This window comes from Lolium rigidum, chromosome 4 (assembly GCF_022539505.1).
Source record: "Lolium rigidum isolate FL_2022 chromosome 4, APGP_CSIRO_Lrig_0.1, whole genome shotgun sequence".
NCBI lineage: Eukaryota > Viridiplantae > Streptophyta > Magnoliopsida > Poales > Poaceae > Lolium > Lolium rigidum.
In genome coordinates, this window is record NC_061511.1 from 53,755,586 (window position 1) to 53,781,525 (window position 25,940).

The following is a 25,940-nucleotide window of genomic DNA, read 5'->3' on the forward strand; positions in this document are numbered from 1 at the left end:
CGGGAGGGGTGGTGGCGGCGTCCGTCCGGCCATGATCTGGGCCCCCTTTTGGGCCCGATCTGGGCTTGGCGGGCCGTAGGCCCCTGGCTCGACCTTGCTGTTCCCTGGTGGCGGAAGAGGCTCGTCGGCGGTGGCAGGGTGGTGGCGACGCCACGGCCGGCCTGCTGCAGCTTGGCGGCGAGGACTTCACGGGCCTGGTTGGGCTCGGCCGGGCCAGGAGGGGCCTGGTTTGTCCTTGCTGCCTCGTCCGGTCGGCTGCCGTGAAGACCGCAGGTGGTGGTCGTCCGGTGGAGGTTGTTCCCTCCCGCCGGTAGTGGTGTGCTACCCCGGGCCCTGCTGTCTCCCTCTTCCTCCTCTAGGCCTTGTGCCGGTGTCCACGGCGAGACAGCGATGATGACTTCAAGACCGTGGGGGCGTGTGTTGGTGGGCGGTAGGTTGGGGGGAGCTCATCGAATCGTCCAGGATGGTGGTTTTGGGGGTTGGGAGAAATCCATGTCGGCTCATCCGACTCTGACGCGGTGGCGCCTGAGGGTGCCGCCTTGCCTTCTTGGAGGGCGTCGGATGTACCCCCTCTCCATTTCCTTCCGTGTACCGGGGGAAACCCCAGGAGTTCTCCGGACAGCAGCGGCGTCATCGTCGTTCTCCTTGTTGAAGGTGCTGTCTTGGTATGCGGCGGTTCAAGGTGCTAGGAGTGTGGTGGGAATCCTCCGGAGGACGCAGCGGTTGCGGGGTTGTCATCGTTCTTGTCGAGCTACCGGTGTCGGCATTTGTTTCCTTTTTTCTTTCTCTTCCGTTTCTTTTGGGCCTAGTTGTGCTGCGGCCCCAGCATGCTTGTATCGTGTGGTTGCTATATTAATATAGCGGGGCGAAAGCCTACTTCGAGGAATTCATGATTCTTGATGCACACGTGTGGGTAGATTTCTGGATAAACCTAGGATTTGATGTGCCACTGTTTATGCTAATCCTTTAGCATCATAATATTGTTAGGATGCCATTAGTTATGCTTGAGTTATGGCTATCTAGAATTTTGTATATACAAGTCTTTGACCCAGTTTTTCCTTGTTTGCCAATTACGTACATGAGTTGATGTATTTTTCAGCCATCAGCTCATTCTTAAATTCACGTCACCAAACATGTACATGAGATTACTACAGTGGCTTCATCAGATATGCTCCTTCGGCATTATCTTTGAAGTATGTGACATATTACTGACGTAATTACAGTATCAATTTTATCTATTTGTTGAAAACCACACCTGAAATGATGTATTGATCTATTGCAGACAATTCTTAATTTTCCAAGTAACTTATGAGTTATCATTTATACTAGACGTTTGTGTGTTCCTTAGCGGTGAAATTACTTGCTGGGATGTATCCTAGACAATTCAGGGGACTAAGCTCCATCTAAGATAGGTGAAACTATTTTGATATTTATCATCTTTGGAGATGAAGTTATCTGATTGAGACACCTAATTTTCAGAACTAATTTGTGTATTTTTTAATCAAATTTTCAGAACTGTATGGTGTTGATTGTAACACCTAAATGTTCAACAACGTGGAAGCCACTCGTAGCAGAATTGACTTGGTCGTTTTGAAGTTTTGCCGTGAAACCACAGTAATATGTATGAACTGTCTGTATACAACTGGACAATGTTTTGACTGTTTGGGCAACCAATTGCTCACATTAGCGGTAAAAGAAGGTACACTTTAGTCCATACTTCTGTAGTACTCCCTCAGCCTGGATATATATGGTGTATCTCCGTTGGTCCAATATTTGAAAAAATGGCTCTATTAGTATGTAAATTATGTGCTGAAAATGATTGTCATCAGATTTATGTTGCACTCAGAACTACTTGCAGTTGTGAATTTGCCATGATTTGAAAATCTGGTTTGCCACTCAAAGTCTAGCTAAACATCTTTTGGCATTTGATTGATTAGTTTGAGTTTGCTTGATCTCTCTACTACATCTGAGTATATGATGCATGCTAGGTACTTCCATGGAGCCATGAGTTGTTTCCCAGACAGCTTATATATCTTTGTGCGGTAGTCTGTCCTTGTTTGCTTGATTGTACCTGTTACCTCTAGCATGTGATTATTACATGACAACCAAAGTTTTCACCCTGTTAACTTTATAGTCTATATTGAATAAATTTTACTAAGCCATAAAACTTTGCTTTAGAAAAGAACTATGTCTTTCCTATCTATATTGTTAGTTTGATCAAATATACCAGTGGTCAAATGTTCATTTTTATTTTACGTACAAGTGGTAGTCGTAGTGCTCGAATTTGATTTAGATGACACTCAACCCTGAACCTCTCAGAAGTTTGTGTCCTCACACATGGTTGTAGGCCCTTGACCACTACTACTCACTGCCATGTGGTGCAGGTACTATCTTGGGTTCAGCTATAGTTATCTCAAGTGATTCCCCACATTCCTCAAGGAACTATTGTGCGGAGGACTAACCCAGTTAATTTTTATTGATGAAGTGATCAAGTGAAGTCCAAAGAGAAAATGTTGTGCTGCATTCCGGCGATGCAATGCTCATACATGGTGTTTTAATTTTCAGGGTGTGGAAGTGTGAAGTACATCTTTTAAAGGAACCATAAGCATATCCACTGACATTGCCGCTGATGTGATTTTTTTTATGTGAAATTTTCCATCGTTGGAGAATGCTATAGTGATGAAGGAGAATTTGTTATCATTGCAAAAGAAGGTTTTATTGATATTTCTCATGCTTTAATTCTCTCTCGGTTTTTATCATTGCTTTGTAGACTTCAATATGTTTGGCTTATGTATCTCTGTTAGACAAAAACGTGCATCTCTAACAGAAAAATTTCCTATTTATGATATATTTCTCTAATCGTCATGTTTTTTGTTGATGTAGTCTTTGTCATGGTTTTTCCTGGTTACGCTGTGGTATGAATGCTAGCTTCAGTTGCAGCAACGGTGTCAATGTTCCGTGTAGATCCCTTATGTAGGTTGCGGCTTATCTTGCCTACCTATTTCCACGGTAGAGTATTCTGGTTTGTAAACCTTGCTATAAGCTACTCATACATGAGTAGTGCTCTTATTTCACCATTTTCGAATTATAAACAAACAACTTGTATGTATATTTAATTATAAAGCTGTCAACATGCTGCTTCCATGAAGACAACAAGTTCCTTCTTCTAGAAGCATTGAGGACAAATCTAACCAAATAATTGGTTGCTACCACTGAGAAACTATGGATCATCCTGCCATCCGACTCAATGTGCTTTTGCATTCTCTTGCTTTTCACATTTTTATATTTGTTCGCATAAAAATAGGATGTTTACACATCTTTGCATTTGTGAACAAATTTGTACACCATTTTTCATTAATTTGATTTATTGGGTTTTTGCCAGCATTAGGTGATGAAACCACTAAATAATTTGAGGATACCTAGTGTTTTTATCCTATGAATGAGGAGTCACTTATTTTCTAACCATAATAAATATGGTCATAGTTATCACATGTTTTGATCTGGCAAAAGTTTGTGGTTTTCTGCTACCTATTGGTTTATGATTGTTCCTGTCATTTGATTGTTGTTCATTTTATACCATAGAGTTGTATAAAGCCGAGTTGAGTCCATGAGAAATAGCTACATGTTGGAATTACCTTTGGTTGTTAAGTGACATACATTTTATCAGGCTTTCTGAGCGAGACAACCGTTTTACCCAATTTTCTTCCATTTTGTAAATTGATTCTTTTATCACGTGCAAATGTTCTGCCTTTGACCATATCCCTTTTTTTGTCTGGGTTGCAATACCATTTAATTTGTGGTGTGTCACACTTTGCGTCTTTCTTTGAGGCATTCTTTGTGACTTCACTTGCGCTTGTTGATATTCTGTAGTATCTATATATTATTCTACTTTGTCCTGATAGTACTTCTCTGGTGCTACAAACTATGCAATAGGATCTATGATTGGACCTAGAATTAGTTTTCGCATACTGATAGGAACCTTGATTATTGCGATTAAATTCCATCTTGTTAGTTCATAGCTAATATATTTGAAATTGATTTGCTAATGAGAAAAGAAAGCGATGATGGTAACATTTAAGGTTTGTTTCTGAAACATTCTCATGTGAAGCATAAGAGCTTTCGCCTTGCCAGGCTTGAGAGCTACTAATTCCTTCCTTGGTTATCTGAGCATTTTTATTTCCAAGATCATATTGTCTATTCTCAATCAGATTTAACGGTCTTCATAGTAATTTGAATCGTTTAGTGCATTGCAAATGGTGATTAAATCAAGTCTCATTCTCAATACACTCACATTAGCCGTGTTAAGAGGTTTTGCCCTGCCAGGCTTTAGAGCTATTGCTGCAGATCCTTCCTTGGATGTCTGATGGAATTCTAGACATAGATATTTGTCTTTTTTTTCCATTTGGTTTTATTTACTCCATTGGATGATAGTGTAATAATATAATTAAGGCATGTTTCTCAAAACATTCCTATTTGCCGCCTAAGAGCTTTCACCGAGCCAGACTTGAGAGCTAATGCTGTTAAATCCTTCATTGGATGGTTGATGGCATATTTCAGCACACTGATAATTTTTTCATGTTCCATTATTTAGTTCTCCCTGATTTCCTCTGAAATAGAATTTATACGTTTATGTGATTCAAATTTAATTTGCAATGTCAAATTTGTATGTTTTGTTCCTGCTTGTCCGGTGATGAAAAACTTAATAGTAATCATACCATCTTTTGGGATTGATTATTTGCTATGCGGCTATGTTGTCTTCTTGCAATTCAGAGGCCAAATTGAACATCTAGTTGGTTTTCGTAAAACACTGGTCTATGCTCGAGTTGAATAATTATTGGTCTTGTGGTTGGTTAGCATGTGCTTGTATGAACATACCTCTGATGATAATATGATATCCTATATGAAAAATTACATCTCTTGGGACTGATTTATCACATGTTGCATCCAGATGAGTGCATATTTCATTGGTTTTGCTTTATCTGAATTAAGATAATGGTAGCAAAAATGCAATATCATGCTTTCGCTGAGTCTCTACAGGTTGGCACAGTTTGAATATCAACCTTCTCTTTCGAGATAAGGAAATCCATTTAGGTGTCGTATGCTACATATTTTATGTGTTTCGATGAGTTTTGTTTCATTCCTGGAATGAACCTTTTTCACGGGACTTGGAATGAATCTGATCTACGTGTTTAAGTCAAGCGAGAGTTCTATTCATTCATTAATATATTTGCATGTGCAATGAAAATGAAGCGCTATTTTTTTGATGTGGAGGAAATGATGACTTGTAAATAGATGTGAGTGCATTTATATTTCTACTTCTGTTTGCTTAAAGTCTACCAGAGGCTCAAATTCTGTATTTAGGGTTTATTCATTTTTTTTATCACTCAGTTCTCATCTCCGGAATGGGGGAGGTGAACTGAAGAAGAAGAAGAAGAAGAAAGGGGTCTTCTTTTTTGCCCCTATTGGATCGGCAGGTGCCTGTGCGGTTCTGGAAGTGGCCCTTGCGTTGTAGAGACCCGTCTACTACCATGGTTGCCACCGCACGACACCAGACGGAGCTGTGGCTGCTGCACCTAGTTCGAGCTGGAAGGAGGGATCGACTGAGCGGTGGTGCTGCAGCGCAGCTGGTTCTGTTGTTGCGCCCTCTGACCATCACCGGCTAGCTGGCCGCCATGCTGAAGCAGCGGAGAGCCAACCAGCAGGAGCGATGGTGGCCGGCGCAGCGCATGGGGTACATCCTGTGCGTTTCCTCCGATGTTGCTCCCCGGGAACAAGGATGACCCAACGAAGGTACTCCTTGTCCTCTTTTGGCTAGGTGTCTGGTGCCCCTCCCTTGAAAAATCATAACTTTGGCCACATTTCTTCGTTTTCCGGTGCATAGGGGGACTCGGATATCGGCAAGGATGAGGCCCATGTTTGTGGGGAATTTGATCCTTCGTAGCTTGTACTGATTACCATTGGAACCTGGTAGCTTCCGATTGGTTCATATTTGCTTGAGTGTTTGAGTTCAAATAGCCTTGTAAATATATTGTTTTGTCGTGCTGATGAAAATTCAGAATTGGGCACTGTTCTGTTGTCTAGATCCAGTTTGACATCATTCAATATTTCTGGCAAGTTTGTGATGATCAGCTAGCCTAGGTGATGGATCTATCTTTGTTTGGAGTAGCTAATTAAAACCTGATGCAACCTGTGTGTCATTTTGTTGATTCACCACGCGTGTAAATAGTAGTACATGAGCCACGAGTGTTGTGGTGGCATATGATTCTGGACATGATTTGGTATTGTTTCAAGTATCAATTTCTTGGTACCGCTACTGTTATTCATCCCCGTGACAAGATTGCTGCCTTCAACTTATGCATTTGTAAAGTTTGCTGTAGAGTTGTCATGGTCTCCAAGTATTTTAAATTGGGCAGAAGCTGCACAGTTTGTTTTTTTGTCCTGGTAAGAGTCGATGGCATTTTTTAACCTGTCATTCTGCTTATATCGTCATGGTCTCCAAATACTTTAAACCTGGGTGTTAGGAGTCTGCCCTAGTATAAAGAAATTTTATCTTGCACAACTTGTACTGATTACCACTGGATTCTGGTAGCTTCCGATTGGTTCATATTGGCTTTGAGTGTTTGAGTTCAAATAGCTTACTAAATTTATTTATTTTTGGCGATGCCAAGAAATTGCAGAACTTGCATAGTTCTGTTACCTAGGTATACTTTGACTGATCTGTTGGTGGATTTGCTGATAGAAATGTGCTGTGATTTCTCATCTTGTTGGGTGCTGGCATATGTCATCTGATAAGTAATTTCCCGTGTTCCCTAGTTTAGCTGTATGTACATTATTCATGTTTCTATCATACTTGAACTGATGGGTACACTATCATTGCCTTGTCCCTTCTTTTTCTGAAGTTAACAGTATCATTGCCTTTGTCCCTTTCTTTTCTGAAGTTAATGGATATGTGTAGTAGGTAAAGTGGTGATGTTGGGCTGTTGTTGGAGCTTTTATTTTTTTTTGCACAGTAACTTCAGCTTGAAATGTCGTAGTTGATGAGCCCAATCATGACTGTGTGTGAAAAGGTGGGAACATCCATTTTGAAATTTTGGGTGCTTTTCCATGTTCAGAACTACACAAGCTGGCTGAGGTAGCCGGTTGGCTAGATCCACTTTGGCAACATTCAATTTTTCATGTCAAGTTTGTGATGATCAGCTAGCCTAGCTAATGGATCTATGCTTGTTTGCAGTAGCTCATTAAAACTTGATGCAACCTGTTTGTCATTTTGTTGACTCACCATGTTTGTAACTAGAAGTACATCAGCCACAATTGTTGCAGTGTTGCCGAGGGATGTCATTTTTGAACCTGTCATCCTGTTATATAACTTCATGGTCTGCAAATACTTTAAACCTGGAAATTCGATCTTCCGCAGCTTGTAGTGATTACCATTGGATTCTGGTAGCTTCTGATTGGTTTGTATTGGCTTGAGTGTTTGAGGCGAAATAGCCTTCTAATTTTTTTGGCAGTGCCATGAAATTTCAGAACTTTGCATTGTTCTGTTGTCTAGATAAACTTCTGCTGATGTGTTGGTGGGTTTGCTGACAGAAATGTGCTGTGATTTTTCATCTAGTGGCGTGCTGGCATGCCATCTTGGACAGAGATTGACTTGTCAAACAATGTGGTTCATTTATGAGTAGGTTGTTTTATTTGCTTGTTCGAACAACATACTGATGTGCGATTCTTGGCAGGCCGATGAATGGAGCAGATGACGGGAAGGAGGTTGGTGGCGGCGGATATAACATGCTGATGGATGTAGTTGTATGGGGACAGAAGTTGGCCCTCGAAAGCAACGAAGTTTTCTGTTTTGGTTGAGCACAATTGGCATGCATTGTGGTGTGTGCTCCAACCTCCAAGCAAGATACAGTCGTGTCTTGGATAATTTTATTATCAGTTCAGTTTATTTTGCTGCCCTATATATATTGAGTTGACTAGCAGTATTGTAACATTTTTTTTGTATAATAATCCTCCGCGCGATAATGGTTTGTAATCTTTATTGGTTGATGGCTTCCATTTGTGTTTGATGCATGAGACGCCGTGTGATGGAAGATCAGAACTCTGCATTGACGATATGTATGCGCTAGTATTCGATCTTTGATGTGAATGTCCAGGAATTGGATGAAGTTATAAGTTGGTATATTAACCTGCAAGAAGAATTTCCTTGGGCGAAAAGGAAAGATGGACAGAGCGTTGGAGCTAGGATTATTCTCACGCTGCTGAACGAATGGATGAATTCCATGGAATTGGCTAATCACGTTTGTTGGTGAGAAAAGAGAAAAGGGAGGGAGAGAGATGAATTGGTTCATTTTGTGAGCTCGACTGAAGCTCCTCGTCTCCGACTTTGATTGAGCGGAAAGTACGGTGCTAATCGATCAAATACGCAATGCGGGAAAGAAAAGAAAAGAAGGAAAGCTGGTAGAGACTTAGCTTCAGGCGCAGCGAGGCCATCGATCTTTTCTTTTCGCTCTCTTGTTGCTCTCGATCGCGCGGGAATATCATCGTTCCCTTTCGTTCGTGCGTAACCTGCCCAAGTTTTTCACGTACATAACCAAATCAACCACCGGGCATCAGTGAGGTCTCCAAATTTCGAATACGATACGGTGTGACTACGGCAAGTGCTACCCACGATATCAATCTGTTCAGCTTCTCAGCTCATCGATCAAGCCTGCGCGCTGCCATCCAATGGTTTTTATTTGCAAATTTCTAAGGCAATCTCTTTCCAAGTTCAAAAAAAGAAATTAGTCTCCACCGATTAGTTCCTTGTCGAGCCCGCGCGCTGCCATGGCGTCTCCACCACCAGTGTCTAAATGGCGCTGCCGTGATCGATCTTGATCTTGGCTCCGCTGCCGATGCAACCAGCACACCTGTCATCGATCTTGGCGTGCCCTCGTATCCGAGCCTGTCTTCCTCGCCACGAACAGGTCCCGTTCCGAGCCGTTCCTTGTCACCAAGACAGCTTGCGAGCGCGGCAGGGCCCTGCAACCGATGGACACTGAGGGCACCATCGTGACGGCCGTGGACTTGTGGTGGGAGGGGACGTCCATGGCTTACCACGGCGACCGCGTCAGCATCAACTTCGGCACCCGTTTCACCTAGCTATCCACAAGGGAAACACACTCTTCCTGAATTATTCGAAATCAGCTAAGGAAGGCCTCTTGGGATCAATTCTCCTTTGGACGTACCGCCCGGTCCGGCGTGTGCAGTGTCTTTCGATGCCTCAGCTTCGCAAAAGACTCCCACAGACCATCTTTCTTTCGAGGTCCTCGATTAGCGTAGGAGAGGGAGACGGGGCCGGCTGGAGGCAAGCACAATCACATCCGACAATGCTTTGTTATTGTTATGGTTTTAGCTCCGGTCTGTGGTGCGGTGGTACCTCACACTTCTTGTTCTAGATCAAAGAGAAGGATGTGCTTGCTTCGACCTCGAGAGTGAAGAGTGGAAGGTGGTGAAAGGACCGCCGAAAGCCGCCGGCCAGAGGGCGACCACACCAACAACATAGCCGAGCTCAATGGTGCCATATGCATGCATGTTTCAGACAATGACGGGTGTGACAATTATATGGATCTTGGTTGATTCCAACAAGAATACTTGGGTCAAAGCTAACACGATGGATATGACCTCCAGTTTGGTGGTGCCTTTGAGAGTGCTACATCGTCCCGGTTGGAAGTTGCTCTTCTACTACTTACGCAGCTGCACACCAAAGCCAATGCTCTACAAACGTACGATCCTTGTTTGGGAATATGCTTATATATATGCACAGATGTGAAGATACCAGCCAACGTCATTTGGAGAAATCAGCCTTCTTTGCAGCTCACGCTTTGATCCTAGACTTTGTGGTCAGCCGGGCCTAGTTGAATCACCTTAATTAGTATCTTTTCTAGAAGCATCATTTTGACGGACCAAACAAGTAATCCCTCTCGATGGATGTTGTGTGTGTGAAGGAGGAATGCATGGTGTAGCGGCAGCAATTTATAGAAATCAAACGACACATGTGCGCGCGAGCTATGGAAACGTAGGGGGCGTATGCCACTATGTAGCAAGCACACGTAGCAGCCTTGCCGACTAAGCTTGGCCAATGGCCACCATGTCTCAAGTCGATCCCTCTAACACCAAGCAACGTCTGACGTTTCCCCCACCTCATGATCAAATTCTTCGACACCAGGTATTGCTGATGGTCAATTGCACGAATACATGCACGTGAAAACAACTAGCTTAACTACTACCCAGCCTAGTTAGCTTGATCGACAAATAAATTAGTACTACTTGTTATCATACATAGACAAGTCATGTTCTATCTCCACTTTGATCCTCTATATTTTTCTTGCATGCAAAGATTAGCATCCAATTTAAATGTTAGAGATTAGAAAATTCAAAATAACTAAATGTCAATTATTTTTTAACTTAAACTAAATAATAACATGAAAAATACAGATTATCATACCTACAAATAGTATTTTCATTAAAAAATAGACGGAAGAATTGATCGACCGGTTATAATTAGTATTGTAAACAATTCCACACGCCATAACAAAACGAACTCGACTCGTCCAACCCAAATATAGAGAAAATACAATCGCTGGTTTTTTTCTTGAATCATTATTTTATTCAATGAAACAATTAATGCATATCATTTCGTGAGCAAAATAGGTTAACAAATTGTTCATTTCATGGAGGGGGAGAGATGCATAGCGTGAGAGGGCCGCGAAGGTGGTGGGTCGTGGTGGGACGCGAAATGAAAAAAAAAGACTAGAGCCAGACATGGAGTTTTACAGAAAGAACGCTATAACATATAAAGGAAAAGTAATCGAGTCGTACTACGAAGACGAAGTCCAAACTCTGGCCGAGCCAACTCCGCTGCTACCGGGGATGAACCAATTGGAGCACCGCTGCCTCAACGTGCTCGAAAGGAGATGACGAATAACCTCCACATCAACTTCTCGCCTGGAGGAAGAGCAACCATCTTATGGCTCAGGAGGGCCACTGTTTGGCCATGAGACGCAGGGGAAAGACGTTAACCGCCATCATGAGTTCCCTGTTGAGATTGTCCATGGAACTGTCGCAGTTCGCAGACCCATGTCGTCTTCTAGCATCAGCGCATACCGCACCCTCCCTTCCTCTCCCTAACCGCCACAGACGGCCAAGAGAAAGGGGGAGCAACGGAGACGAAGCACTGGATACTCCCACACTTGTTGTGGGAGCCCGCCTCAACCTTCTTCTTCAACCTCTGGACGAAGAAGACCGAGAGCCACCCTGTGGCATGCAAAAGCACCAAAGCATCAGAGCTGTGAATTCCTAAGGTCTACCCTCCCACCTGTTGCTGCTCTTGCCAGTAGAACATCAGAGCGGGTATCACAAACCCTATGGCACGCCGAAACCAGACTGAAAGCTATGATGACGTACTCCCACACAACATACAATACACTACAAACCTAAGAAACCTAAATGTATCAGTCATATATACAAACCACTGGCAGAGCCAGGACATCAATCATATGTAGTTATGTTAAAATTGTGTAGTCAAATACCTATATTTGTATAAATTTCTAGTTATTTTCTACATACTTCGACTACACGGCCTAGGCGTGGCTCCACCACACTGGTACAAACATGGATAACAAATCAAAGTCGACACACCCGGCGGAGCCGTGGAGGCTGTATGTGGACATGATGGGTGTGAAGACTGGACGAGGCTCACGAGGAGTACTACGGAGGCTATGGACGGAGCTGTCTTGAGGCAGCTGGGGTAGCAAGTGGAACTGGTCATTTCTGTAGAGACTCGCTTGAAAATGAGAAGATACAATCATAGGTAGGAAACTAAAGAAGTCCAGCCAACATGCACGATACTTCAATAGGTAGGAAACTAAAGAGAAAGGCATGATTTTGCGTTGCCAGTTTCCTATGGCATGCACGGAAATTTGCACTCCTTCCAAATTTTACGTTGCCAATCACGTTCATATCCAATTATTTCTACGTATTTGGTAGCCAATCAGGTCCATCTCATTGTCCCAATCCTTTCCGTAATAACCTCCTACATTACCTAGCTAGGCCTCGCTAATTTTCTGGGAAAACGCTGACCTAGTCCCTCGCCTCGCCTCGTTAATTAATTCTTACTTGGAAGAATTTCCGCAGCTGGATCAATCCGCTAATCAAGAAACACAAATCATCTTCGGTCAACCACACGAGACCGCGGATGTTGAAAGGGGACGTTTTAGCCGCAGTGGGTTGTCCGATTTTTATCGTACACGTACAGGAGATGCTTGCTGGGTTCTTTGGGCGGGCGCGAGATTTTGGGACTCTTGCTGGGCGAAAGCTTTGTCTTGGCGGCCGGCCAGGACCGACGACGGTGACGCCCGTGGGCGTCGCATCCTTCTTGAAGGCGTCGTCGAAGTGGGTGTCTCATGATCTCCTCCCGGGCTCTCCGGGGGAAACCCTAGATCCCTCGCGGGATCGGGCGTGGGCGGCGCTCTTGTGTCGCTTTGCCACTTGGGGCCTCGCTTTGGACGTCCACCGGACAGAGGGGCTTGTGCAGTGTTTTGGTGGTTCGGTGGAGGCGGGTTTGTCTTCGGCCAGGCGGGGCGCGGCATCGGGGCCGGCGTGGTAGTTGGAGCGGTGGCTCCGGTCTTTCGCATCCGCCTGTTGCGTTGAGGTTGTTAGACTGTATATACGTAGCGTTGTATATGTCTTGTATTGTACCTCTTGGTACCCATATATATATGAGATAGCCACACCCGTATTGGGTGTCGAGCAGTTCCCAAAACCCTTTGTTCTACATGGTATCAGATTAGGTTACGATGGCTTCCGCTGCCTCCGCCGCCGCCGTGCCGCCGATCGCATCGGCTCCCGCCGCCGCCGCCGCTGCGCCGGCCCCTGCTGTCGCTGTGGCCGCCCCGGCTGCCGCTCCTGCCTCGCCCTTCCTCGCCTCCCGGCCGCTCGCCATGTGGTGGCCAACTCCCGGCGTCGCACCTCCGGGTGCCCTAGCTGGGTCGGCCTCCTCATCCGCCGCCGCCGGCCCCGGTGCTGAGGGTGATCCGTCGCCGCCGATCGCCCACGGTGGCCTGCCTTCCTCGACCACCGCGCCGTTGCCGCCGTATGGTGGCCCTCTGCCGCCGTCGGCCTACGGCGCCCAGTACGCGCCGATCTACGGCGCCTCTTCGTCGCACTATGGGGCTCCGTCGCCACCGTCGGGTTGGCCGGCGCCATCTCACGGTGCGCTGCCCTCGCAGCAATACGCTGCGCCGCCCCTGCCGCACTACGCGGCGCATCAGCAGCCGCCCTATGGGGCCGCCTCTACAACGCCCTACGGGGCCCCTGCTGCCCCGATCGTCCCTTACGGCGTCTATCCTGGGGCGATCACCGCCCCTGCGTCATCCATGGAGGTGGCACCGCAGGCGCCGTCCTACGCTCCGCCTTCACCGGCTCAGATGGATCCTGCGGCGCCGTCGCCGTTTTACTTCTCGCACCTTCTCCCGCTGAAGCTAACGCCGGATAATTATCTGTCGTGGCGCGCGCAGGTGCTCCCGCTCCTTCGGAGTCGCTACTTGGAGGGGTACGTCGATGGCTCGCTTCCATGTCCACCGCCGTATCACCCGGCGCATCATACATGGGTGGCCCAAGATCAGGCCATCCTTTCGCCATCCGGTCGTCGCTCACGCCGAGCGTCTCGTCACCGGTTCTCTTCGCCTCTACGTCGCGGGATGCATGGACGGCACTTCACAGCAGCTTCGCCTCCCGGTCACGGGCGCGTGCCCATGCTATTCGCACCGAGCTGGGTGAGACCAAGCTCCATGACAGCAGCATCACGGACTACTTCAACAAGATGGCCGGCCTCGCCGACACACTCGCCTCCATTGGACAGCCGCTTCGCTCCGAGGACTTCACCACCTATGTTCTGAATGGACTTGATGATGACTATGATAATCTCATTGAGAACATCAGTGGCCGCGATGACCCATTGCCGCGCCGCGAGCTTTACTCGCGCCTCCTCGGTCGTGAACAGCGCGTCAAGGTGAAACACGCCTCTCCGAGCTTCTCCGCCGCCAATGCCGCTGCTCGCGGCAAGCCACAGAAGCCGCCAACTGCCGGGGGCAAGCCGGCGCCAGGGCCCCTGCAGCCTCAGCGGTCCGCCGCACCGCCTGTCACGGGTGGTAATCGCCCGCGGGCCTGCTGCTCCTCATGTGGCGCTCAACAGGCGTGTCAGCTATGTGGCCTCGACAACCACATCGCCTCTCGCTGTCATCGGCGCTTCAAGCAAGACTTCCTCGGCATCGGCAACAATGGCAAGGGCAACGACAAGCAGGCTGCCGCTGCTGTGACCGGTCAGGAGCACGGATATACTCCGTCCTATCCCATTGACGCGTCATGGTACATGGACACGGGAGCTACTAATCACCTGACGAGTGAGATGAGTAAGCTCTCCACCCAGGAGCCATATCGCGGTCATGATCAGGTTCGCACCGCCAACGGAGCAGGTATGCGCATCTCACATGTTGGTCAGGCTTCTCTTCTCACACATAACTCTCGTCCCTTGCATCTCCGTAATGTTCTTCGTGTTCCTTCTGCCACACGTAGTCTGTTGTCTATTCCTCAACTTACTCGTGATAATAATGTCCTTGCTGAATTTCATCGTTTTCATTTTTTCATCAAGGATCGGGACACGAGAGCCGTTCTGCTTAGAGGTCGTCTTCGCCATGGCTTATATGCGCTTGATGCGCCCCCTGTGCCACATGCTCCTCAGGTGTTCAGTGGTGTGCGTGTGTCCTCTACACACTGGCATGCACGCCTTGGTCATCCTGCTGCTCCCATAGTTCGCCATGTTCTGCATCGTCATGAACTTCCAGTTGTGTCCAATAAAAGTGTAGAGACTATCTGTGATGCCTGTCAGCAAGGCAAGAGTCATCAGCTTCCGTTTTCAGAGTCGAGTCGTGTGGCTAAACATCCTCTTGAGCTTGTGTTTTCTGATGTATGGGGTCATGCCCAAACGTCTGTTAGTGGCCATAATTACTATGTCAGTTTTATTGATGCTTACAGTCGGTTCACCTGGCTTTATCTTATTAAACGCAAATCTGATGTGTTCGACGTTTTTGTTCAATTTCAAACACATGTTGAGCGTCTTCTTAAGCATAAAATTCTTCATGTTCAGTCCGATTGGGGGGGTGAATACCACAACCTCAACTCGTTCTTTAATAAGCTTGGGATCTTGCACCGTGTGTCTTGTCCTCATACACATCAGCAGAATGGCACCGCTGAACGTAAACATCGACATCTTGTAGAAACCGGCCTTACCTTGCTCGCCCATGCCTCCGTTCCGTTTCGGTTTTGGAGTGATGCCTTTACCACAGCCTGTTTCTTGATAAATAGGCTTCCCACACGACTTCTACAAATGAAAACCCCCCTTGAACTCTTGCTCAATGAACTCCCAGATTATACGTTTCTTAAGGTTTTTGGGTGTGCTTGTTGGCCTCATCTTCGTCCATATAACAAGCGCAAGCTGGAGTTTCGGTCCAAAAAGTGCGTCTTCCTTGGGTATAGTTCTCTTCACAAAGGGTACAAGTGCCTCCATGTTCCCACGAACCGTGTTTACATATCTCGTGACGTCGTGTTCGATGAGAATGTGTTCCCCTTTTCCGCACTTCCGAACAACACTTCTACACCCATACCACCTGTGCCTTCTGTTCCACCGTTGCCTGATCAATTTGTAGATGCTGCATATACTCCTGCGTTGCTTCCTAACCATGCTGCAGGTATCGGACGCGGCGCTCGTCTTGAGCTTCTGGATGATCAGGCGCCGGCTGCGGACGTGGATCACGCCCACGATGCCTCGCCCGTGCATGCCCCATGCATGCCGGGTCCCGCCCCCCAGCCCGTGGCCGCCTCGCCCGCCACAGCTGCCTCGCCCGGCCCAGCGCCATCGCCGGGCGCCTCCGTCTCGGCCCCGCGTGGGCCGTCACCGCCTGGCCCAGCGCCATCGCCGGGCACCTCCGTCTCGGCCCCGCGTGGGCCGTCAGCGCCATCACCGCCACGCTCCCCGCCGCTGCTCGAGTCTGGCTCCTCGTCGCCAGGGCTGGCCTCGCCACTCCCTGCGTCTCCCGCCCTCGACTCGTCCTCGCCGTCGTCAGAGCTTGGCTCGTCCTCTCCCGTGCCACCAGCTCCTGTGACTCGTGGACCTCGTACTCGCAGTCAGTCCGGGATTTTTCGTCCCAAGGAGCGCACGGATGGGACTATCGCATGGATTGCTGCTTGTGTGGCTGATGCTACTGCTGACCCTACTGCTGAGCCTCGTCATTTTCAGGCTGCTCTGGGTATTCCCCATTGGCGCACTGCGATGGAGCAGGAATTTCAGGCTTTACTGAAGAATGACACTTGGCGTCTGGTTCCTCCTGTGTCTGGAGTCAATGTTATTGATTCCAAATGGGTGTTCAAAGTGAAGAAGCATGCTGATGGTTCTATTGAACGCTACAAGGCACGCTTAGTTGCCAAGGGTTTCAAACAGAGGTATGGTCTTGATTATGAGGATACTTTCAGTCCAGTTGTCAAGCCTACCACTATTCGCCTGCTGCCTTCTTTGGCTGTTACTCGAGGTTGGTTCCTTCGACAGCTTGATGTCCAGAATGCGTTTCTGCATGGCATTCTTGAGGAGGAGGTCTATATGCGTCAGCCTCCAGGCTTTGTTGATCCTACCCGTCCTCACCACCTCTGTCGCCTTGTTAAGGCTCTGTATGGACTTAAGCAGGCTCCTCGTGCCTGGCATGCCCGACTTGGCTCGGTTCTTCGTGCTCATGGGTTTGTTCCGTCCAAGGCTGATACATCACTGTTTCTCCTTCAGCGTCCTGAGGTTACTATGTACCTGCTGGTTTATGTTGATGATATCATCCTCATTAGCTCCTCTGAAGTTGTTGCTGATCGCCTTGTGTCTGCACTCAGTGGTGATTTTGCTGTTAAGGACTTGGGTGCTCTGCACTATTTCCTTGGTCTGGAGGTCTCACGGTCTTCTGCTGGGCTGACCCTTACACAGCAGAAGTACTCTCTGGACTTGCTGCGCCGTGCTGGTATGTTGCAGTGTAAGCATGCTACCACTCCTATGTCTGCTACTGATCGCATGACTGCTCTTGATGGAGACATTCTTTCGCCTGATGACGCTACTGAGTACCGCAGTCTTGTTGGAGGGCTGCAATACCTCACTATCACCAGACCAGATGTCTCTTATGCAGTCAACCGTGTGTGTCAGTATCTTCATGCACCTCGGTCGTCCCATTGGTCAGCTGTGAAGCGTATTTTGCGCTATGTCTCTCTCACTGCCTCGTATGGTTTGCTACTTCAGCCGGCCCCGTCTTGTGCACTTTCTGCTTTCTCGGATGCGGATTGGGCTGGTAATCCAGACGACAGGCGATCCACGGGGGGCTATGCAGTATTCTTTGGTCCTAACTTGATCGCCTGGAATGCTCGCAAGCAAGCTACAGTATCTCGCAGTAGTACTGAAGCTGAATACAAGGCAGTTGCTAATGCTACAGCTGAGCTCATATGGGTACAGGCTTTGTTGAGAGAATTGAGAGTCTCTCAACGTCAGTCTCCAGTTCTTTGGTGTGATAACATCGGCGCTACATACCTCTCTTCCAATCCGGTATTTCATGCCCGAACAAAACACATCGAAGTGGATTATCACTTTGTCAGGGAACGTGTTGCAAAGAAGCTACTTCGTATCAAGTTCATCTCTTCTAAGGATCAACTTGCTGACATCTTCACGAAGCCTCTTCCACAGCCACAGTTTGTAGGTTGTAGGCACAATCTTAACTTGATTTGTACTTCAGGCCACAGTTAAGATTGAGGGAGGGTGTTAGACTGTATATACGTAGCGTTGTATATGTCTTGTATTGTACCTCTTGGTACCCATATATATATGAGATAGCCACACCCGTATTGGGTGTCGAGCAGTTCCCAAAACCCTTTGTTCTACAGAGGTGTGGTGTCGACCTGGTTGGTCGTCGACCCGTGTGGAGCGCAGCCTCGGGGCTGGTGTGTGGTGTCGTGTTGTACGGTTTTTCGGCCAGTTTTCCTCATAAACGGGCCAACTCTTTTCTCCTATATCAATGAAAGGCAAAGCTTTTGCCTCGTTTCAAAAAAAAAGTACAGGAGATGCCGTCTGATTGATTCCATGTCATGGCTCCGTGAAAAAGGACGTTTGCCCCCACCCTACACGAGAGTTTCCAAAACGAAAGTAATTACTCGTAGCTTATGGACGTGGATTGCTCCCGCTAACCTCTCACAATTATATTGCCGATTTCCATGAAACTAATTCTCTTTTTATGGAAACTAATTAACTACCCTAGCCCTGATGTTAGCTGCTTCCTTATATACGTACTAGCGAATTTCCAAGATCATATTGTCTATTCTCAATCAGATTTAACGGTCTTCATAGTAATTTGAATCGTTTAGTGCATTGCAAATGGTGATTAAATCAAGTCTCATTCTCAATACACTCACATTAGCCGTGTTAAGAGGTTTTGCCCTGCCAGGCTTTAGAGCTATTGCTGCAGATCCTTCCTTGGATGTCTGATGGAATTCTAGACATAGATATTTGTCTTTTTTTTCCATTTGGTTTTATTTACTCCATTGGATGATAGTGTAATAATATAATTAAGGCATGTTTCTCAAAACATTCCTATTTGCCGCCTAAGAGCTTTCACCGAGCCAGACTTGAGAGCTAATGCTGTTAAATCCTTCATTGGATGGTTGATGGCATATTTCAGCACACTGATAATTTTTTCATGTTCCATTATTTAGTTCTCCCTGATTTCCTCTGAAATAGAATTTATACGTTTATGTGATTCAAATTTAATTTGCAATGTCAAATTTGTATGTTTTGTTCCTGCTTGTCCGGTGATGAAAAACTTAATAGTAATCATACCATCTTTTGGGATTGATTATTTGCTATGCGGCTATGTTGTCTTCTTGCAATTCAGAGGCCAAATTGAACATCTAGTTGGTTTTCGTAAAACACTGGTCTATGCTCGAGTTGAATAATTATTGGTCTTGTGGTTGGTTAGCATGTGCTTGTATGAACATACCTCTGATGATAATATGATATCCTATATGAAAAATTACATCTCTTGGGACTGATTTATCACATGTTGCATCCAGATGAGTGCATATTTCATTGGTTTTGCTTTATCTGAATTAAGATAATGGTAGCAAAAAATGCAATATCATGCTTTCGCTGAGTCTCTACAGGTTGGCACAGTTTGAATATCAACCTTCTCTTTCGAGATAAGGAAATCCATTTAGGTGTCGTATGCTACATATTTTATGTGTTTCGATGAGTTTTGTTTCATTCCTGGAATGAACCTTTTTCACGGGACTTGGAATGAATCTGATCTACGTGTTTAAGTCAAGCGAGAGTTCTATTCATTCATTAATATATTTGCATGTGCAATGAAAATGAAGCGCTATTTTTTTGATGTGGAGGAAATGATGACTTGTAAATAGATGTGAGTGCATTTATATTTCTACTTCTGTTTGCTTAAAGTCTACCAGAGGCTCAAATTCTGTATTTAGGGTTTATTCATTTTTTTATCACTCAGTTCTCATCTCCGGAATGGGGGAGGTGAACTGAAGAAGAAGAAGAAGAAGAAAGGGGTCTTCTTTTTGCCCCTATTGGATCGGCAGGTGCCTGTGCGGTTCTGGAAGTGGCCCTTGCGTTGTAGAGACCCGTCTACTACCATGGTTGCCACCGCACGACACCAGACGGAGCTGTGGCTGCTGCACCTAGTTCGAGCTGGAAGGAGGGATCGACTGAGCGGTGGTGCTGCAGCGCAGCTGGTTCTGTTGTTGCGCCCTCTGACCATCACCGGCTAGCTGGCCGCCATGCTGAAGCAGCGGAGAGCCAACCAGCAGGAGCGATGGTGGCCGGCGCAGCGCATGGGGTACATCCTGTGCGTTTCCTCCGATGTTGCTCCCCGGGAACAAGGATGACCCAACGAAGGTACTCCTTGTCCTCTTTTGGCTAGGTGTCTGGTGCCCCTCCCTTGAAAAATCATAACTTTGGCCACATTTCTTCGTTTTCCGGTGCATAGGGGGACTCGGATATCGGCAAGGATGAGGCCCATGTTTGTGGGGAATTTGATCCTTCGTAGCTTGTACTGATTACCATTGGAACCTGGTAGCTTCCGATTGGTTCATATTTGCTTGAGTGTTTGAGTTCAAATAGCCTTGTAAATATATTGTTTTGTCGTGCTGATGAAAATTCAGAATTGGGCACTGTTCTGTTGTCTAGATCCAGTTTGACATCATTCAATATTTCTGGCAAGTTTGTGATGATCAGCTAGCCTAGGTGATGGATCTATCTTTGTTTGGAGTAGCTAATTAAAACCTGATGCAACCTGTGTGTCATTTTGTTGATTCACCACGCGTGTAAATAGTAGTACATGAGCCACGAGTGTTGTGGTGGCATATGATTCTGGACATGATTTGGTATTGTTTCAAGTATCAATTTCTTGGTACCGCTACTGTTATTCATCCCCGTGACAAGATTGCTGCCTTCAACTTATGCATTTGTAAAGTTTGTCTGTAGAGTTGTCATGGTCTCCAAGTATTTTAAATTGGGCAGAAGCTGCACAGTTTGTTTTTTTGTCCTGGTAAGAGTCGATGGCATTTTTTAACCTGTCATTCTGCTTATATCGTCATGGTCTCCAAATACTTTAAACCTGGGTGTTAGGAGTCTGCCCTAGTATAAAGAAATTTTATCTTGCACAACTTGTACTGATTACCACTGGATTCTGGTAGCTTCCGATTGGTTCATATTGGCTTTGAGTGTTTGAGTTCAAATAGCTTACTAAATTTATTTATTTTTGGCGATGCCAAGAAATTGCAGAACTTGCATAGTTCTGTTACCTAGGTATACTTTGACTGATCTGTTGGTGGATTTGCTGATAGAAATGTGCTGTGATTTCTCATCTTGTTGGGTGCTGGCATATGTCATCTGATAAGTAATTTCCCGTGTTCCCTAGTTTAGCTGTATGTACATTATTCATGTTTCTATCATACTTGAACTGATGGGTACACTATCATTGCCTTGTCCCTTCTTTTTCTGAAGTTAACAGTATCATTGCCTTTGTCCCTTTCTTTTCTGAAGTTAATGGATATGTGTAGTAGGTAAAGTGGTGATGTTGGGCTGTTGTTGGAGCTTTTATTTTTTTTTGCACAGTAACTTCAGCTTGAAATGTCGTAGTTGATGAGCCCAATCATGACTGTGTGTGAAAAGGTGGGAACATCCATTTTGAAATTTTGGGTGCTTTTCCATGTTCAGAACTACACAAGCTGGCTGAGGTAGCCGGTTGGCTAGATCCACTTTGGCAACATTCAATTTTTCATGTCAAGTTTGTGATGATCAGCTAGCCTAGCTAATGGATCTATGCTTGTTTGCAGTAGCTCATTAAAACTTGATGCAACCTGTTTGTCATTTTGTTGACTCACCATGTTTGTAACTAGAAGTACATCAGCCACAATTGTTGCAGATGTTGCCGAGGGATGTCATTTTTGAACCTGTCATCCTGTTATATAACTTCATGGTCTGCAAATACTTTAAACCTGGAAATTCGATCTTCCGCAGCTTGTAGTGATTACCATTGGATTCTGGTAGCTTCTGATTGGTTTGTATTGGCTTGAGTGTTTGAGGCGAAATAGCCTTCTAATTTTTTTTTGGCAGTGCCATGAAATTTCAGAACTTTGCATTGTTCTGTTGTCTAGATAAACTTCTGCTGATGTGTTGGTGGGTTTGCTGACAGAAATGTGCTGTGATTTTTCATCTAGTGGCGTGCTGGCATGCCATCTTGGACAGAGATTGACTTGTCAAACAATGTGGTTCATTTATGAGTAGGTTGTTTTATTTGCTTGTTCGAACAACATACTGATGTGCGATTCTTGGCAGGCCGATGAATGGAGCAGATGACGGGAAGGAGGTTGGTGGCGGCGGATATAACATGCTGATGGATGTAGTTGTATGGGGACAGAAGTTGGCCCTCGAAAGCAACGAAGTTTTCTGTTTTGGTTGAGCACAATTGGCATGCATTGTGGTGTGTGCTCCAACCTCCAAGCAAGATACAATCGTGTCTTGGATAATTTTATTATCAGTTCAGTTTATTTTGCTGCCCTATATATATTGAGTTGACTAGCAGTATTGTAACATTTTTTTTGTATAATAATCCTCCGCGCGATAATGGTTTGTAATCTTTATTGGTTGATGGCTTCCATTTGTGTTTGATGCATGAGACGCCGTGTGATGGAAGATCAGAACTCTGCATTGACGATATGTATGCGCTAGTATTCGATCTTTGATGTGAATGTCCAGGAATTGGATGAAGTTATAAGTTGGTATATTAACCTGCAAGAAGAATTTCCTTGGGCGAAAAGGAAAGATGGACAGAGCGTTGGAGCTAGGATTATTCTCACGCTGCTGAACGAATGGATGAATTCCATGGAATTGGCTAATCACGTTTGTTGGTGAGAAAAGAGAAAAGGGAGGGAGAGAGATGAATTGGTTCATTTTGTGAGCTCGACTGAAGCTCCTCGTCTCCGACTTTGATTGAGCGGAAAGTACGGTGCTAATCGATCAAATACGCAATGCGGGAAAGAAAAGAAAAGAAGGAAAGCTGGTAGAGACTTAGCTTCAGGCGCAGCGAGGCCATCGATCTTTTCTTTTCGCTCTCTTGTTGCTCTCGATCGCGCGGGAAATATCATCGTTCCCTTTCGTTCGTGCGTAACCTGCCCAAGTTTTTCACGTACATAACCAAATCAACCACCGGGCATCAGTGAGGTCTCCAAATTTCGAATACGATACGGTGTGACTACGGCAAGTGCTACCCACGATATCAATCTGTTCAGCTTCTCAGCTCATCGATCAAGCCTGCGCGCTGCCATCCAATGGTTTTTATTTGCAAATTTCTAAGGCAATCTCTTTCCAAGTTAAAAAAAAAGAAATTAGTCTCCACCGATTAGTTCCTTGTCGAGCCCGCGCGCTGCCATGGCGTCTCCACCACCAGTGTCTAAATGGCGCTGCCGTGATCGATCTTGATCTTGGCTCCGCTGCCGATGCAACCAGCACACCTGTCATCGATCTTGGCGTGCCCTCGTATCCGAGCCTGTCTTCCTCGCCACGAACAGGTCCCGTTCCGAGCCGTTCCTTGTCACCAAGACAGCTTGCGAGCGCGGTAGGGCCCTGCAGCCGATGGACATGGAGGGCGCCGTCGTGACGGTCGTGGACTTGTGGTGGGAGGGGACGTCCATGGCTTACCACGGCGATCGCGTCAGCATCAACTTCGGCACCCGTTTCACCTAGCTATCCACAAGGGAAACACACTCTTCCTGAATTATTCGAAATCAGCTAAGGAAGGCCTCTTGGGATCAATTCTCCTTTGGACGTACCGCCCGGTCCGGCGTGTGCAGTGTCTTTCGATGCCTCAGCTTCGCAAAAGACTCCCACAGACCATCTTTCTTTCGAGGTCCTCGATTAGCGTAGGAGAGGGAGACGGGGCCGGCTGGAGGCAAGCACAATCACATCCGACAATGCTTTGTTATTGTTATGGTTTTAGCTCCGGTCTGTGGTGCGGTGGTACCTCACACTTCGTGTTCTAGATCAAAGAGAAGGATGTGCTTGCTTCGACCTCGAGAGTGAGGAGTGGGAAGGTGGTGAAAGGACTGCCGAAAGTTTCCGACCAGAGGGCGACCACACCAACAACATAGCCGAGCTCAATGGTGCCATATGCATGCATGTGTCAGACAATGACGGGTGTGACAATTATATGGATCTTGGTTGATTCCAACAAGAATACTTGGGTCAAAGCTAACACGATGGATATGACCTCCAGTTTGGTGGTGCCTTTGAGAGTGCTACATCGTCCCGGTTGGAAGTTGCTCTTCTACTACTTACGCAGCTGCACACCAAAGCCAATGCTCTACAAACGTACGATCCTTGTTTGGGAATATGCTTATATATATGCACAGATGTGAAGATACCAGCCAACGTCATTTGGAGAAATCAGCCTTCTTTGCAGCTCACGCTTTGATCCTAGACTTTGTGGTCAGCCGGGCCTAGTTGAATCACCTTAATTAGTATCTTTTCTAGAAGCATCATTTTGACGGACCAAACAAGTAATCCCTCTCGATGGATGTTGTGTGTGTGAAGGAGGAATGCATGGTGTAGCGGCAGCAATTTATAGAAATCAAACGACACATGTGCGCGCGAGCTATGGAAACGTAGGGGGCGTATGCCACTATGTAGCAAGCACACGTAGCAGCCTTGCCGACTAAGCTTGGCCAATGGCCACCATGTCTCAAGTCGATCCCTCTAACACCAAGCAACGTCTGACGTTTCCCCCACCTCATGATCAAATTCTTCGACACCAGGTATTGCTGATGGTCAATTGCACGAATACATGCACGTGAAAACAACTAGCTTAACTACTACCCAGCCTAGTTAGCTTGATCGACAAATAAATTAGTACTACTTGTTATCATACATAGACAAGTCATGTTCTATCTCCACTTTGATCCTCTATATTTTTCTTGCATGCAAAGATTAGCATCCAATTTAAATGTTAGAGATTAGAAAATTCAAAATAACTAAATGTCAATTATTTTTTAACTTAAACTAAATAATAACATGAAAAATACAGATTATCATACCTACAAATAGTATTTTCATTAAAAAATAGACGGAAGAATTGATCGACCGGTTATAATTAGTATTGTAAACAATTCCACACGCCATAACAAAACGAACTCGACTCGTCCAACCCAAATATAGAGAAAATACAATCGCTGGTTTTTTTCTTGAATCATTATTTTATTCAATAAAACAATTAATGCATATCATTTCGTGAGCAAAATAGGTTAACGAATTGTTCATTTCATGGAGGGGGAGAGATGCATAGCGTGAGAGGGCCGCGAAGGTGGTGGGTCGCGAAATGAAAAAAAAAAGACTAGAGCCAGACATGGAGTTTTACAGAAAGAACGCTATAACATATAAAGGAAAAGTAATCGAGTCGTACTACGAAGACGAAGTCCAAACTCTGGCCGAGCCAACTCCGCTGCTACCGGGGATGAACCAATTGGAGCACCGCTGCCTCAACGTGCTCGAAAGGAGATGACGAATAACCTCCACATCAACTTCTCGCCTGGAGGAAGAGCAACCATCTTATGGCTCAGGAGGGCCACTGTTTGGCCATGAGACGCAGGGGAAAGACGTTAACCGCCATCATGAGTTCCCTGTTGAGATTGTCCATGGAACTGTCGCAGTTCGCAGACCCATGTCGTCTTCTAGCATCAGCGCATACCGCACCCTCCCTTCCTCTCCCTAACCGCCACAGACGGCCAAGAGAAAGGGGGAGCAACGGAGACGAAGCACTGGATACTCCCACACTTGTTGTGGGAGCCCGCCTCAACCTTCTTCTTCAACCTCTGGACGAAGAAGACCGAGAGCCACCCTGTGGCATGCAAAAGCACCAAAGCATCAGAGCTGTGAATTCCTAAGGTCTACCCTCCCACCTGTTGCTGCTCTTGCCAGTAGAACATCAGAGCGGGTATCACAAACCCTATGGCACGCCGAAACCAGACTGAAAGCTATGATGACGTACTCCCACACAACATACAATACACTACAAACCTAAGAAACCTAAATGTATCAGTCATATATACAAACCACTGGCAGAGCCAGGACATCAATCATATGTAGTTATGTTAAAATTGTGTAGTCAAATACCTATATTTGTATAAATTTCTAGTTATTTTCTACATACTTCGACTACACGGCCTAGGCGTGGCTCCACCACACTGGTACAAACATGGATAACAAATCAAAGTCGACACACCCGGCGGAGCCGTGGAGGCTGTATGTGGACATGATGGGTGTGAAG

General features: G+C 46.1%; 4 non-coding genes across 4 annotated transcripts; all 4 read left to right on the forward strand.

Annotated features, from left to right (window-relative positions):
• Positions 1–4,432: 4,432 nt before the first annotated feature.
• LOC124650656 lies at positions 4,433–4,548 on the forward strand. The gene has a single exon (XR_006987088.1). It is a non-coding gene; the product is annotated as a small nucleolar RNA SNORD14 (small nucleolar RNA).
• Positions 4,549–4,681: 133 nt separating this feature from the next.
• Positions 4,682–4,776, forward strand: LOC124650675. The gene has a single exon (XR_006987104.1). It is a non-coding gene; the product is annotated as a small nucleolar RNA SNORD96 family (small nucleolar RNA).
• A 13,881-nt stretch (positions 4,777–18,657) lies between these two features.
• LOC124650657 lies at positions 18,658–18,773 on the forward strand. Its single transcript, XR_006987089.1, has one exon. It is a non-coding gene; the product is annotated as a small nucleolar RNA SNORD14 (small nucleolar RNA).
• Positions 18,774–18,906: 133 nt separating this feature from the next.
• Positions 18,907–19,001, forward strand: LOC124650676. Its single transcript, XR_006987105.1, has one exon. It is a non-coding gene; the product is annotated as a small nucleolar RNA SNORD96 family (small nucleolar RNA).
• Positions 19,002–25,940: the final 6,939 nt, after the last annotated feature.